This window comes from Lissotriton helveticus, chromosome 12 (assembly GCF_964261635.1).
Source record: "Lissotriton helveticus chromosome 12, aLisHel1.1, whole genome shotgun sequence".
NCBI classification, from domain to species: domain Eukaryota; kingdom Metazoa; phylum Chordata; class Amphibia; order Caudata; family Salamandridae; genus Lissotriton; species Lissotriton helveticus.
In genome coordinates, this window is record NC_136073.1 from 643,104,726 (window position 1) to 643,121,626 (window position 16,901).

A 16,901-nucleotide genomic window follows, 5' to 3' on the forward strand; every position below is an offset into this window, starting at 1 on the left:
CTCGTGAATCACGCACAATGTCTGCCTTTCACATGGCTCCCTCTTTCATCATTGCGGGGCCCGTTGCCAAGAACAGCACAAACATGCCCAACAATGTAATGCCGGACGATTTGTTTTCGCCAGTCGCGAAAGCAAACTCTGTCACCAAGGAAGCCGATCCACAAACGGCCAGATCTCCTGACATACTGCAGAGCTCGAACGAGCAGCTACATGAAGAAGTATTACCCATTGAGGCCTGACATCTGAGCGACCCTCCCACGGCTGAGAGGTTGGCTGTGGTAACCAAGTGGGTGCAGCTGCACAAAATGAGCTCGCTGTAGGCATCGGTTCAGTGGCGTAACACGAAATGATGATGGCCCCACCCCGATCGGGCCTCACAAGAAATGCAAGGGCCTTTGGGTGAATGGGACCCCTAAAGCATTGGGGTGTCCCAGAGGGTTGCCAGGGTTTTTAGTGTGCCGAGTCTTGGCGGCACTTCTAAAAGCAGGGGCTGAGACGGGTCCCTATGGCTCTCCACTTTTGCCCTCACCCTCAAGGTGAAAAAAATAATATTGACTCTGCAGCAGCACCCCCTTCACTGCCTCTGATGTAACTTCAGAGACTCGTTAAAGTTCTTTCACCGTATCATCATGTCAGAACAGAAGCATTTTCAATGTAATACACACAAAAACATAGCTGTTGCTTATTTAACTAACAAGCAGTGACAAAGCCAATAGGCTTGGCTTGCAGTAGGTGGAATTGTACTTGTTGTGGCTTGTATATATAAGTTGTATTACATATCTGGAAGCAAGGACAGAAGCAGCAAAGTACCAATCGCAGCACATTATCCTAAGCACAGGTTTTTAGCGTAGGTGTTTTCAAGCTACGCCCTTAATTACATTGGCCACGCCCCTTTGAAAGACCCCCCATTTTGTTCATCCCCCTTAAAGCCCTGTGGGCTGCCTCCACCGGCCCCTCCGTCTGCTTCGGGGAGCTGCAAGGGCATGCCTTACGTCCATGCATTGATTTGCTCAACTTGCAGTTTCTATACCAGGATTGGCTCCTAATGTAGCCTTTGTGGTGCTTACTAACCGAGTGAGGCACTAAGGGCCAGATGTATGATGCCCAAAATAGCACCTCGCAAATTGCGAGTCGCAAAAGACTAGCAATTTTCGAGACACTATTTTGGATGTACAACAGTGTGTAACACACTGTTAACGACTCCCAATGGGGTCGCAAATTGAGAGCCTCATGAATATTAATGAGCCTCTCCCAATTTGCAAGCCCATTGGGAATGACAGGCCCTCCCAGGGATGGTGGCCTGCTGGGCTCAGCAGACCACCATGTCTGGGACTACTTTCGAATAAAGCAGTTTTTTTTCAAAAAATGCAGCCTGTTTTCCTTAAAGAAAAAAACGGGATGCATTTAAAAAAATGAAAATTAAACGTTTTTGTTTCATTTTTTAAGGGCAGGCAGTGGTTCCTGGGACAATACACCTGAGAAGGGTTTTTAGTTCAGGGATTAATTGGGCGCTCAGCGGTTAAACGCTATTGAGTATAATGTCAAAAACAACTAGATGTGATATGGTGCTAGCTAGGCAAGGGGATAAGCCCTATAACCCCTTAATTGAGTGCGGAAAATCCACACCAAGTAAACAATAACAAATGCCTGAGCACACATAAAAGAAAATCAAGTTCATGTGAATAGCCAATTGAAAGATGCAAAAAGTCTCATTCAGATGGAAGGAAAAAAGGCCTTGAGGTGATTCCAATTCAAAGTTCAATCAAGTAGATTCTTTTTATTTCTTTTCAACAGTAAGGGCACATTGAACAAACCAGCGGACACGTGTTTCGTCGCACATGGAGTGATGCTCTATGACTTTTTCAGGGCATTTGGCCGGTGATAATTCCAACCCGGCCGGGCTTATGTGCGGCAGAAGAAAATAATCAGGATACCAGTGTATAGAAGGTTGAACACAAACGTAGCTGATACTTAAAATTGTGTTCTATAATGGTTTTGTACAAGTTGCGTTGGAAACGATAAGAGTCGTGGGCCAACCGGGTAGCAGTCCGCTACCCGGTACCGAGTGGGGAGTCGTGAGGCTGCTTTTCCTACCATAAACCTTGACGAGATTGCACACTCTGAACCCAGATGTGGTTGCACCAGATACACAGCGCAGAAGACTCGCCCACGACTCATATCGTTTCCAACGCAACTTGCACAAATGCCCTGAAAAAGTCGCGGAGCATCACTCCATGTGCGACAAAACACGTGTCGGCTGGTTTGTTCCACGTGCCCTTACTGTTGAAAAGAAATAAAAAGAATCTACTTGATTGAACTTTGAATTGGAATCACCTCAAGGCCTTTTTTCCTTCCATCTGAATGAGACTTTTTGCATCTTTCAATTGGCTATTCACATGAACTTGACTTTCTTTTATGTGTGCTCAGGCATTTGTTAGTGGTTCCTGGGACCACTAACTGCGCTTAAGAAATATTTTCCCCTGCGTTTGCAAAGGGGAAGGGTTTCCCTTTTGCGACCTCATTACCCCCCTCTTGTAGAGGGTGGTAATTTGCAAGTATTTTGCAACAGCAATTGCCATGGCAAAACATTTGTACATGGGGTTGCGCTCGCTACTAGGAAGGGAATGCCCCTTCCTAATAGCGACTCGCAATTCCAAAATAGCGAGTCGCAAATAAATTGCGACTCGGTATTTTGGTATGGTACATACCCCTATTGGTTTTTGCATGCGCAAACGGGTTCGCAAACCTGTTTGCGCATGCAAAAACCGTTGTTCATCTGGCCCCAAATCGCTAATCTACAAGCACAGCAGGCCACCGTATGTGTGGTTGGAAGTGTGTTATCTCTGCTTTGAATCTGTATGCCTAGCCTTCCATGTTGAGCATGATGACCACCCAGGTGTGATTATCCTGCTATGGGACAAGTGATTGGCTGTGGATGGAGGAGGAAGAGAGAGAGTTAGATGCCCCTTACCAATAGTTTCTGGTATGCTGGCAGCTGTGATTAGCTCTGCAGGTCCCAGTTTTGGGTTGGTACCCGATGTAGATGTGCCTGTAAATATTGATCGTGAAAGCACAACTAGGCCTATCTATTCTATTGATGGCAGGTTTAGAAAGACACTCTGTTTGGTAGCTGTATCTCGGCTGCTGGAGCCTCAAAGTTGCTCTGTTGTTGAAGGCTTTGGTACCTCTTCTGTGACACTGTCTTTTCTACTTTTATTTGTGCAAAGGGTGGTGGAGAGGTGTTCATGGCCGATTTCGATGTGAGCTTGAGGAGTGCGGTCTCGACACCCTGATGAACTAACTGAAAATGTGAACACCTGGGGGCAACAGCAAGATGCCCCAGAGGACTCTGCACCCAGTAATACCAAACAAGTGCGGGGTAACTAAGGTGCCTAGAAAGAACCCTACATGTGCTCCCCGTCTCCAGGTCTGTGGAGATGGCAGGCCGACACTGCTGCCAAGCAGGCAGTCACACGGAGAGCAGCTGGGCTGTTGTTTACCCATGCCCTGCTTTTTGCCGGGCCCACCACCCACTGCTGAGTTTATTCATGTATCACAAAAGCAAGCCTGGCCTGTGGAAATTACATGTAACTGTGGAAGTATATTCATGGCGAGGCAATAACAGCAATCACCACTAGATGTCGCCATATACGGGCGCTGCTTTGAAGTATGCTCAGAGGCCCTGAGTGATGTTAGGAGCCGGCCCCTCGTGCGCTTCTGGCAGGCCTGAGGCGCAGAGCCGGAAAAGATGAACAACCTTTCAAGAACTATAACTTATGCTGGAGAAGAATTGCTGGATCGGTTGCTCAGGCGTAGATAGAGTGTGCCTCCACGGGCAGAAGAAGTTGAAACGGGAAGTTGTAAGAACGGAAGCGGAAGGCGCTACACGGCAGAACCAAACCAAACCCACCTGCGGCAGCTGAGGTCCCTTCAGAACGGGGAGCAAAAAGGCTCTTGTCTATTTGATGGCGCTCAGAACACTTTGGTAAAGAGCATTCCCGTTATTCACATTTCTATAAATCTATATGTTGTGCTCTGTGGGCCACAGTGGGGAGGGCACGTGTCTGCTCTGGCTCCGATATGGTTAACTGTGTGAACCCGTAGAGGAGCACTGAGGGTGATGGAGCATTTGAGGCTCGGAAGAGTCTACAGTAGAGGTACAAAGTCTATTGAGAGCAGAATTAGTGCCGACTGGAGAACGCCTGACCCTGACGGAGGACATTGAGTTGACCCCTGGCACCACTTCAGATGCTGCGGGGCGCCCACACCGGGAGGGCGCTCTGGGGCATATTACCAAGGGTGGCGATAGGCAATTATCGCCGGTTTAGCGGCCGTTTTCTATCGCTCTATTAGGAACGTTCTATTAGGAACGCTCTATAAGGAAGCTGTCGCTAACTGATGTTAGCGACAGCTTTTAGGCGATAGCGAGCGGTTTGGGGCCCGCTTTGCATGTCAGCGATATTTATCGCTAATGACATGCAAAGTGGTCGTACCCAACCTGTTAGCGACTGAAAGCAGTCGCTAACGTCGCTATCGCCTATTAGCAAGGCAGGCGTAGCGATGGAAATATTCCCGCTATCGCCAAAAACCAACGCCTGCTCAGACCAGTTCTTAGCGCCATGTTATCCAATGGGAGGTGGATAACATGGCTAAGAGCATTTTGTCGCTAATGCGTGAATATCGCGATATTCTCAGCGATATTTACACATTTCGCCTGATTTTTATCGCTTTTGAGATAAACCTTGCTACTAGCAAGTTATCTCAGCGATAAAAACCGGTGATGCGCGGCGATTAAAATATTGCCGCTAACCTTACTTAGCGATAAATATCACTATTTGTTGGTAATATGCCCCACAGTTCCCTTGACAGGATACTGGAGGGCGTTTTCAATTGGGCGTGGGAGGAGCTTGGATTGGCGGTAACCACCGCATTGAGGGCTGTCTGTCGTGAGCGGCGCCCTTGAGTTAAAGCATCTGGCTGCCGCTGCCTGGTGGGTCTTGGCAGCTGGACGTCTGCTTTCAATGAATATCCAGGATTCACTGTCTGCCAGGGAGAGCGGGAAAGAGCCGACACACGTGAAACCAATGTGGGCACGAGAAACGGTGACCGGCTTCCGCTCACAACATCTGCAGAGAGCCTTCAGTTGAGTTATACCACCGATGTGTCGGGCTCGCGAGGCGCTGCTCAGCGTTTACTCACCTATGCCGACAGCACAGCATTCCTGCCAGTAGCATAGGCAGTGTTTCATTGGCTCTCATAGACGCGGTTTGAATTTTAAAATACAGCAGTAATCCGGCTTCAGTGGGCCTCTCAGATCTCCAGGCCCCAGTGTCACTGCACCTGCTGTACAAATGGAAGCCACGCCCCTGGATACATTTTGTGAACCTGTGCAGTGCTTCCAGTGTGTGATGCATCAGTCCCCTGCGCTGAACTGTTGCACAAAACAAACAGCCAAAGGAGACACTTGAACAAAGGCAAAGTATTCCAGGCAAGGCCGGCGCTAGGCATGGGCAGTATGGGCAGCCGCCCAGGGCCTCGCGCTCAGGTGAGAGGCAGGGGGCCTCCCCCTTCACTGTGAAATTAACTACTTTCACAGATTGCCCCCCTGCTCCACCAGGGCCCCCTCCCCACACATTACAATACACATCAGAGATGTCTGGTGTCGACCGCGTGGTGGCATTCCTGGGGGTGCAGGGGTGGGGGGGAGGGACAAACAGAGTGGGGAAGTCAACGCAGCAGGGCCAGCAATTAGGGCTCAGAGTGTCAGGGGCGAGGCAACACCTCTCTTAAGTACCAGCCATTCCCTGTCTGCATTTTGTTGCTAGGTGACAGAAGGCCCCTTTGTTTCCAGGACCAGCCGGACACAGGTAAGGAGCAGTGGGTGAGGGGAAGAGGGAGCAGCCAGATCAACTGGTACTGGGGCAGTGTTTTAAGAAAGGCCTTGTTACTGAAGGCCCAGGGGAGGGGGCCCCCTTTCCCTGGGCCTCGAAGCACTAGAGCAAGCTGCAAGGTCCAGGTGTGGGGCCCCCTTTCCCTGGGCCTCTAAGCACTATAGAAATCTGCAAGGTCAGGGTGTGGGGGCCCCCTCCTAGGGCCTTGTAGCCACTACTCCCTCTTTCTTTTCCTTTCCTTTATTTGTTCCCCTGTGAAATGAATCCAAAAAAGAAAAACTTTTTTGCTGGAAAGGTCATTTTTTTTGCGACATTTTTTACTTCCAAAGTGCAGCCTTGGGAAAGAGAGAAATAAAAAATTCAAACTGTAAAAAATAACTAAAGCAAGACAGAGTGGGTCGAAAAGGGGCTAAATTGATTTTATTCACACCCAAAACACATTAGTGCCACTACACAAAGTTTACCAGTGAAGCGCTACTTTTGTTTTCTTGTCTTTCTCTTAACAGCATTGTTTTCCCTGGGTGGGGAAGTGCACCATTTCTGGATGTACTGCAATACCTGCTTGATGGGCGGACTGGAAAATAAAGGGCATACCGCTGCTCCGTATTCACAAATGTGGTCTTTTTAAACCATATTGCTTTCGTTTTGTAAGCATATATTCAATGGGCATTGAAGCAGGTCCGTTCCGGCCCTGTAGTCATGGCCTTAACTTTTCATGCAAAAGCACTCATTCATTTCTGAATAAGTGCAAAAGGGTTAAGGTAACCATGTTGTTCCTGCTTACATTTCACATGCTTTAATTAATCTTACATTCCTTATGAGTGTTTGCTTTTTCCAGAATGTTGTCACTATTTTTTTAGGCAGCATATTGCTCTTGTCTAGTGCGTAATTTGAAATGAGTCGCCTCTAGGTGTTTGTAGCGGGGCACAAATGGGTTGTAGTTGAAGGCAGTGTGAGTTTCTCTCAGTGGGGTAGTATGGTGTTCAGTGGGGAGAGGATGTGGCACTGTGGTCAGAGCTGCCGAATTTTGAACTGGGGAGCCAGGTTCAGCCTTCATGACCAGTCCACCAGACCAATCTCCCTGAGGGAGCACATTTCCATGCTAGACCTTGGAAGGACCCGCACGACCTTAGAAGCCCTGGTGTCTTAGCACCAGCAGGTGAACCCTAGCAGTGGCAAGTGTGGGTTAACCTTGAAGGCCTGTCCACCACAATCTCTATTGAAGCCCACCGCAAGTCTTTTGGGCAGGTCTACGAAGCAGCACACCCTAGAGCAACAGTGACTCTGTCATTGAGGTCACAGGACCCTTGAGCAGGGAGGCTCCAGGGCGGTGCAAACTGTGAGATCGCATTGAGCGCTGACTTTGGGTCATGTTTGCGAATATATTATGTTTCTAAAAGCACTTTCTGCCTCCTTCCTGGCCTCCAGGAATATTGGACAACAATAAAAATGTCATGAAACTCCGGTGATCAATGTTCTTCCTAGAGAGAGATGGAGGTTTGTCAAGTGGAAGTTTTGACTCATGGAAAGGTAGCGCAGAGGGTTAATGTGCTCACTGCAAAGAATATGTCCCGTGCAGATCACTAAGTCCACATAATGTAAATAGGCCAGCAGATTACTGCTTATGTCAGAGAGATCCTATTGGTACTTGCAGTTTATAAGTCAAAATCCTAACCTAGAACAATGAGCTATTAACTGTCATCTAAGAGCTGCATGCCAACTGCAAGGTATAATTTACATCGTTATGGTTTTTTCCCCAGTCTTTGATTAACATAATGTTGTGAAAAGGGTTCACTTGAACAGAAATCAATTCTGGGTATTAAAGAGAACTTCCAACCATGGTATTACGTTCTAAATTCAGAGTTTGTGTTTCTCCAGATCAATCACTATTAAACTATACTGCCTACTAGTACGATTGTCATGTGACTCCTAGTCCTTTGTCTTATGTAAAATTACCTATTGTGATTTCCACAAGTATTATAGATTATCTCTGTGTAATGTGTGATATAAAGTTCTCTGACACTCTAAACTGGTATCAGTGGTGCTGTTTATCAAATTAAATGCATCAGAGAGAGAGTGTTGTTATGGAGACTTGAGGGGCACTGTTAAAGGGTGGTAGTGAGGGAATCCGTGGCAGAGCAAGTCATTGGGGGCACCAACATTGTAGCACAGGGCTCCACCAGTGCTAAATCTGGCCACATCTACTTCCTACAGTTCTAATACCACATCAAAAGCGTTGATTTGACAACCCCTTGAATCTGTAGCATACCTTCAAGTCAATGTATGATTTAGCAGTGGTCTCAGTTGTTCTAAGACTGTTTTTGTTTATGTAAAATCTTTATTTGTTTGCAATGGTGTCTTGTAATTTTGTACTATATGTGTTGTGTTTTTGCACTTAACATAATTCTGGTGAGTAAAGAGCACACACACAAAAAAGATTGTTCTACGTCTCTTAGCATGGGAGTGTGGGATTCTGGTGAGAGGACTTACGTTAAAACAAATTACGTAATGTCATCCTAAGGTAGCACAATAATGGCACAGAAAGATAAGGGAGCCTTTTGAAATGTGCAATTATATCCATGGTGTGAGAGGTTTTCTCTTGTGTAATTTTATATTTTGAATGATCCCGCCCCTCATTACCTCAACAGGATCTCCCCCCTTTATGAGGCAGAACTGGAAATTGTATCATGCACTCATCTGGAAACAATCTGTTAACGAGGAGTAAATAATATACATATTTGTGAGACCTGCACCTAGCTTTTCCATCTAATGAGACAAATGTAATCCATTTAACAGTTTTAAAATATATGGACTTATTTCATTTGTATATTTATCTTTTTGTCCATGTTACTGATATCCACGTTAGGTCTCTTCAGGGATGCCAAATTAGATCAATAGTCCTGCGATGTCACTTTCTATGATGTCACTTCTTGTGATATTACCAAGGGCGGCTCCTTCACTGGGGCGGAGGAGCGACACCCCACTACTTTCTCGCAAAAGCAGAAACACAAAATGCTAAAACGACCATTTTATGTTTCTGCTTCTAGCACTGCGAGAAAGCAGAAGTGTTTCGTTGGGGGCGGGCGGGTCTGTTTTAGGGCAGGGGAGGATTGCCTTGAGAACTGCTGAGGGCGCTGACTGTTCGGCCAAACCAGTCTTGCGCACTCTGGCCTTTCTCTATGTAGGCTGCAATGCAGCCTACATGGGGAAAATGGCCTCCCGATAGGCGCCTGGCTGGTCGGCGTCCTGATCAATCACAACGCTGCCATTGCAGCATTATGATTGGCTTAGGTGAGGGGAGGGAGGCTGCCTGCTTCCTGTTCTCCACCCCCCCTTCCGAACTCCCGCGAGATCCTCCACCCGCAAGTCATGCCGGCTGCGACTGGAAGATACATGCAAATTAGAGGGACCTCACATCTTCTCTTTCGCCCGGGGCCCCAGGAGTTCTAGGACCGGCCCTGATGCCAGGAATGCCCATACGTGCTTGCGAAACACGGCCTCTGCTTCCTCAGTGCAAAAAATGACCTGTAACTTCAGCGACTCAATTTTAACCAACCATGAATTCTATTAAAATACAAACAGAAACATGCCTCCAGTAATCATATGTTGGTAATAACAAAAAGCACCGTATTGGTCATTTTATGAAATTAACAGATTATGGTACAAGCCTTCTGAATTATGCATATGAATACTTTACGTATCTGTCAGCAATTCAATTTATAAACATTAGCACATCTAAATATCAACAAGAGGCACACTCCATTTAAAGATTGGGATATAGTTTGGTAGATTAAGGTCGAGAGATTGATTTGGGTAGAGTGTGGTAGATTGAGGTCGAGAGGTTGATTGGAGTAGAATGGGGTAGATTGAAGTGGAGAGGCTGATTGGGGTAGAATGGGGTAGATTGAAGTGGAGAGGTTGATTGGGGTAGAGTGGGGTAGATTGAAGTCAAGAGGTTGATTGGGGTAGAGTGGGGTAGGTTGAGGTCGAGAGGTTGATTGGGGTAAATTAGGGTAGAGTGGGGTAGACTGGAGTGGGGTAGATTGTGGTAGATTGTAGTGCACTTGTGTAGATTGAAGTAGAGTAGATGGAAGCAGCAGCAGTCACAGTGGTCACAGTGGAACATGCACATGGGCCGCATTCTTGACCACAGTTCTAACTGCATGAAATGACCAGGTCACATAAAGCCCCTTTTTAGAGAGTCTTTTTTAAATACAATAGGTCATTACCAAGTGACAGCACATGCGTGCTGTCTGCAGGCTCGACCAAACTAACATTGGCACCAACGACACGGCAGCACACTGAAACAAATACCCTTTGGTCACAGACCTCATGCTATACTGCTATACAATCACCACTGCCTTTTGAAAGCAGCACAGTATGAGGTCAACGTGAAGTTCCAGACTTCGTGCTTTAGTGCTGCACAAGTGCACCGACTTTCTAAAACATTCAAGTGTGATGTTAACATAGAGGCCATTTAAAAATTTGGGATAAGACCCATACACTTTAATGGCGTCACGCAAAATGATGGGTCCCCCCTGCAGAATGTGATGAGGGGCCCCTGAGACTCCCATATCTCATAGAAATTCACTGGCCTTTTGACTGATTAGGGCTCCTTGAAAGTTTGGACCCTCCCTGCTCCTCAGGGGCAGCTACAGCCTGTGCAACGCACCTGATAGGCTCTAATAGAACTTGATTATTCCTTGCAACACATTGGTTACCAGCACAAAGAAGCTAGAGCAATCTCTCTCCACATTGTCCCGTTGGGGCCGACACAATTAAGAGGTAGTGAGGTGGGTGGAGGGGGCACGGGGAATGGTAATAATTAAAAAAGATAAAAAAACGTATCTTAACCTGCCTGCCGCCTCTAGCGTCGCGTTGTGCCTCAGTTAACTTCCTTGTTCTAGCAGGCACTGGGACAGCATCACAGACTCCCATCCATTCACCCATACTGCTCTCATACTTGAGAGCAGCATGGGTATGGGCCTGAGCCGGCTGAGAAGACGCTCCGCTCAGGTCAGGGATTCTGTGGGGTTTCACAAAGCCCTTATGGAAACCTAAGTGCGTATGTGTGTTTGGTCCGCCTGAGACAGCCGTCCAAACACACATGTGCACTTAGAAGTGCACATAGCACATCTCCCCCTCCCATACCTGGACCTTCCCTCCCTGGACAACTGGCTCAGAGCCAGTGTGAGAAGTTGGCCTGATGTATGATGTTCACTATTCTAGTGAGCACCTTGTATCAGTCCCAACAACCCTTATGGTGAGTGGTTGTAATTCAACCTTATAGACAAGCTATCCTAGGGGTAGCATGGACCTAAGCAGTCTTATGCTTAACTCAAGAGGGCATGTGAAGCCAGCTGTTTTACCATATGCAATCCTTTTAATACCAAATGAAAGGACACCACACAAGTTATATATTATAAAAATATATGTATTTATTACTAGAATAATCCTCTGTACTCTTTATGAGGACAGAGGCACAAGCGTTTAAACAAAAGCACAGTTAAACATACAAAAGTTGCACAGTTATGGATAGGCCCGGTGGCCACTTAAACCATATACTAAAATAGTGGTATAAGAACCACGTCACGAACAATGCTAAGTCCTAGGGCCTTGAGAATCGCTGGGACTACACTGGACTAACAGTAGTTAGGGCTGGGGCAGCCCACAGGATACGGGTGCAGTGTCTAAAGCACACGCGTGCACCAATGCAAAGTCAATGGTGCGTAAAAGTTACAATGTTGCAGATTTAGGAGTCTTCCGACTGGACTAGGACTTAGCCACTTAAAACTAGGACACTAGAGGTGTAATCCACTACAGGAGCACCGGAGTACTCTCGTTACCTCACCCACAGGAAGCGGGTGCATAGGTGTCAAAGTGCGTCGGGTTTCATCGTGGAGTTCTATGGAGCCTGGAGATGAAGATGCTGAAGGTGGCCAGAAGAGAAGAGTCCGGTTGGATCCAAGGGTTGATTGAAGATGTAGAGTACCTGAAAGCAGAGGGGACAGAGTCTGGGTCACTAGCCAGGAACCAGGAAGGAACCAGGCAATGTCGGGCGCAACCAGGTAGTTGTTGAGAAGCTTTTTTCCGCTGCCACGTGGACCCGGGGGCATCGACGATGACCAAGAGTCGGACAGGGACTTTCCCACGAAGGTTCTCACTGTTGGCGGTGTCGGCTTCCGGATTGGAGTCAACAGGCCTTGGCAAATGCAACCCACGCAGGAATCGAAGATGGCTTCTGGATCAGATCATGAGTAATAAAGGGGTTGGCCCTTAAGTACTCGGGGACCTGGGTCCATGAAGCAGTACAGAGAAAATTGGATCCGCGTAATGATTATTTAATGTCAAATAACACTTGGAACTATGTTTTTAGCGCACAATCCCCATTAACTTTAAATCAATTGAAAATGAATTCTTATGCAAAATTTCTTCAAAAAACTCTCATCGTATTTATTCATACAGAGTTATTAAATGGATCATTTTACGATTAGTTTTTCATCACGTGTAACCAAGTTACTTCGATGTAATCGTTGAGTCATTACATTTTAGAGTGCTCTCGTGAGGAAGGGAAAGGATGTGTATAGGGAGTGAGGGACAGGGTAAAGGTGCTGTGACATATTGAAAACATCATATTAAAATCCAAAAACGCCTTTACAGTCAAATTTATGTGAGAAAGTTCCCGAATAACATCACACATAGGTTTAAATCACTTTCATTAGTTGGGTCCTATGGTGTGTGGAATTGGCGTAGTTCTACGTTTCGACCCCCGTAAAAGTTAAAGGGTTAGTTCAAGCCTCATGCTGGGGTCTTCATCAGGAAGGTAACTGAGAGAGCATCAATAGACGATAGCTGTCTGTACCGTCTTCATAAAAAGGGCCGTGGTGAGCTCCTCAGGTTTTTGGGCGGTATTCTTCTTGGCCAGTTATGGAGCATCTGCTTACACGAATTCGGCAGGTTCGCAGCTCGGGTCCTGTACTGTGGAATAAATCCTTCTCTATGTCGGGAAACCGTAGCCAGGAGTTCGCTAGACTGTCTTACAACGTCTGTCTCGCCGAGACGGTATAATTTCAAAAGTTTGTCGTCACAGAGGCCACTAGCCAATGGGCAAGTGACCGGACAGACGCATCGAGCAGGAAAATGCAAAAGGGCCCCACGCAGCACTCGATGAGTGTGGGGAGGGGATCTTCAGTGCAAAAGCTGCTCGGGGCTGAGGCTTCTCAGTCCCCAATGCACAGCTTCGAGGGTGCCTCGGGAGCTGCACGGGAAGCACTTCACAGGCTTTCCAAGATGGCCTGTCCCACGTCTCACGACGCCTCCATGAGTCTCAGCTTTGCTGGAGCTGTGGAACGGGCTGTTGGAGGTCTGGGAATCCAGATCTTGTTGATCTCTGTCGCTCGAGCTCCAGCGGGAGCTGCAATAAAGCAAACCATTGAGCGCTTGATGGTGCCTGCTTGCACAGGGTGGTCACTCCTTGACCACAAGGGAGATTCTTCAGTCTACTACGTCGAGTAGGATGTCGAAGGGTCCAGAGTTATGTATCAAAGTTTCAGTCAGGATTATCTAAAGTCTATGGACACAGCTCCTACCTTTATTCCAAATCAAGGGGCTGTATTACTTTCTAGGTCCCTCCTATGGGTGGGACCCAGGAAGGGGGTGGTTACACCCCTTTCCCTTTGTCCAATTTCGCGCCAGAGCTGGGGCTGGAGTGCCCCAGCACCGGTTTGAACTGGGCTATGCATGGGACGCCTTGTGCGCCCCAGGCAGTGTCTAGTTTCACTCGCCCTCCCTGCCTCAATCCACTATCTCCTGTCTTGGGTGGTGTAACACCTCCCTGTGACAGGAAACCTTTTGTCCAGGCCTCCCCTGCCGGAGTTTCGGTCAGCAGCAGGAGGCCAGACTCGTGTCTGTGGCAGCAGCATCCATTGTGTGATGCTGAGGCTCTGGTTAGTTTTAACCGCGTTTACTGTTACCCACATGTCTTATCCCTCTAGAAGGGTGGAATGCTACCCCAGTCGCCAGAACTGGCGAGGGGGTAGTATTCCAAAGTGTATGACACCTTACACAACATGTTTTGATAAAGCCAAACCAAAGTTAGCAATAGCCGCGAGGATTATAATGCACTTAAGAGTATATGGTATGGCAATATCCCAGAACAGCTATAAGGACATGGTTCCGAAAGCTGCAGACAGGCTCAGCTCATGCTAGAGCACCATCTCACATAAAACCAAGCCAGGATTGTTAAGGCCTGCCATAGGAGTGACTTATAGGTGTATATGTGTCCAGATATAGGTTTAGACATAGGTATACTATAGCTAAGCAAGGGGCGATTACATGCCCTTGCCGTGATCAGCCAGTTGTGTCAGTTTGGATGGCCAGCCAGGGGTGCCAAAAGATATGCTGCAGCCCCTGGTAGGCCTTGGATGCACCTATGCCCTGGGTACCTATAGTACACTGTACAGGGGCTCATAAGGTGATCCAATACCCAATTGGTGATGTACCAAGTACATGGTGTTGAATTTAGAGAGAGAACAGCAGGCTGTGGGTCTGATTAGCAGGCCCACAGCCACATTAAGTCGAAAACCAGTGAAGCAAAAAGCAAAAAATGGGGTGACCATAGGAAAGCAGACCCTACTCTCCTACATACCCCCCCCCCCCAAACGCAGGGACATTAAACTTAACCTTGACCAGATAAGTCTTCATTTTCTTAGTGGAAATACCTGGAGAGACCATCTGCATTGCCATGGTCAGTCCCTGGTCTGTGCTCCACTGTAAAGTTCATCCCCTGTAGGGAAATGGACCACCTGAGCAGTTTGGGATTTTCACCCTTCATCTGATTTAGCCACAAGAGGGGCTAATGGTCTGTCTGAATCTTGAAGTGAGTGCCAAACAAGTATTGTCTCAACTTCTTCAGGGCCTAAACCACAGCAAAGGGCTCCCTGTCAATAGCTGACCAACGTTTCTCTCTAAGGGTCAGCCTTCTGCTAATAAAAGCAATGGGCTGGTCTTAACCATCTACATTAAGTTGTGAAAGCACAGCTCCCACCCCCAACTCAGAAGCATCTGTTTGGACAATGATCTCTTTGGAGTAGTCAGGACTCTTTAGGATAGGTGCAGAGCACATGGCCTTCTTCAGGTCATCAAATGCCTTTTGACAGCTAACTGTCCACTGAACCTTTTTTTGGCATCTTCTTGGATGTCAGATCATTTAGTGGTGTCACAATGGACCCATAATTCTTTACAAATTTCCTGTAGTACCCAGTCAGGCCCAAGAAAGCTCTGACCTGTGTCTGGGTGGTTGGAGGAGCCCAGTCCTGTATGGTCTGGACCTTACTCTCCAGTGGCTGAACCTGACCCCCACCTACAAGGTGGCCCAGGTACACAACCTTACTCTGCCCTATCTGGCACTTTGTGGCCTTGATAGTTAGGCCTGCCTTTTGCAGGGGCTCTAAAACCTTCTTCAGGTGGATCAGGTGATCCTCCCAGGTGGAGCTGAAGACCGCAATATCATCAAGATAAGCTGCACAAAAGTCATCCAACCCAGCAAGGACTTGGTTCACCAACCTTTGGAAAGTGGCAGGTGCATTCTTCAAACCAAAGGGCAGCACCACAAACTGATAATGACCTCCAGGGGTTGAGAAAGCTGTTTTGTTATGTTATGTTATGTTATGTTATTTATTTTCTTCTATAGCGCACGGCTACTCCAAGGAGCATCCCGGCGCTTTGGCGAAGAGAACTTATGCAGAGTAACAAACATAACAACTAAAAGCTGAAAGAAAAAAGAAGCCAGAAGAAACCCTATACAGAAAAGAGCCAAGTCTTTAATTCCTTCCTGAAAACAAGAAGATTACTTGCCCTTCGTAAAGTCAAAGGGAGCTCATTCCAGCCTCGCGAGGCCAGGTAGCGAAAAGCCCGGCCTCCAGTTCTGGAACGCTTAATGATAGGCACAGCCACTTTGGCCAATGAGGCAGATCGTAAAGCCCTGCTAGGCAGGTAAAAGGAAAAGCATTTCCCGATGTACTTGGGACCGATACCATGAAGGGCTTTAAAAACCAAAGTTAGGCTTTTAAAAAGGATCCTCTTCGAGATGGGCAGCCAATGCAAAGCTTTTAGTAACTCAGCAGCATTGGCTCGTCTCGGAAGTCCAAAAATGGCTCGAGCCGCAGCTTGGCCTTAGACTCCTCAGCTAACCTGATTTGACAATAGCCAGCTGTCAAATCAAATGTGCTCAGAAATTTGGCAGAAGCCAATTTATCTATGAGCTCATCTGCTCTTGGAATGGGGTGAGCATCTGTACTAGTGACGGCATGGAGACCTCTATAGTCCACACAGAACCTCATTTCTCTCTTCCCATCTTTGGTGTGAGATTTTGGCACAAGGACTACTGGGCTGGCCGAGGGGCTCTCTGATGGCTCAATTACTCCAAGTTCAAGCATTTTCTGCACCTCAGTCTTTATAAAATCCCTGACATGGTCAGGTTGCCTGTAGATTTTATTCTTCACAGGCAGACTGTCACCAGTGTCCACCTCATGGGTGCACCAGTTAGTTTGACTGGGTGTTATTGAAAACATATGTCTGTGAGCCTGCAGAACTTGTCTGCAGTCACATTGCTGCTGGTCAGAGAGGCTGCCTGCCAAGGCTACTCCATCCACTGAACCATCATCAGGGTTTTGGGATAACAGGCCTGGGAGAGGGTCACTCTCTTCCTCCTGGTCCCCATCTGTTGCCATGAGCATGCCCATGTCTGCCCTGTCCACATATGCCTTCAATCTATTGACATGGAGCACCCTGTGGGGGCTCCTAGGGGTGCCAAGGTCCACCAAGTAGGTGACCGCTCCCTTTTTCTCAATTATGGTGTGGGGTCCAGACCATTTGTCTTGGAGGGCTGCTGGGTCCAGCACCCAGACCTTCTGTCCTGGCTGGTACTCAGTCAGCACAGCCTTTTGGTCAGGCCAAGCTTTCTGTAATTCCTGGCTGGCCTCAAGTTTTTTGGAAGCCTTCTCCATGTAT

At 47.5% G+C, this 16,901-nt stretch overlaps 1 long non-coding RNA gene across 1 annotated transcript in view; it reads left to right on the forward strand.

The window, feature by feature from the left end:
• Positions 1 to 374: 374 nt before the first annotated feature.
• The window catches only part of LOC144798756 (uncharacterized), a 110,156-nt gene continuing 93,629 nt past the window's right edge, over positions 375 to 16,901 (forward strand). Inside the window, exon 1 of the long non-coding RNA XR_013603638.1 lies at positions 375 to 399. This is a non-coding gene — a long non-coding RNA (uncharacterized LOC144798756). The remainder of the gene's footprint in view (positions 400 to 16,901) is intronic.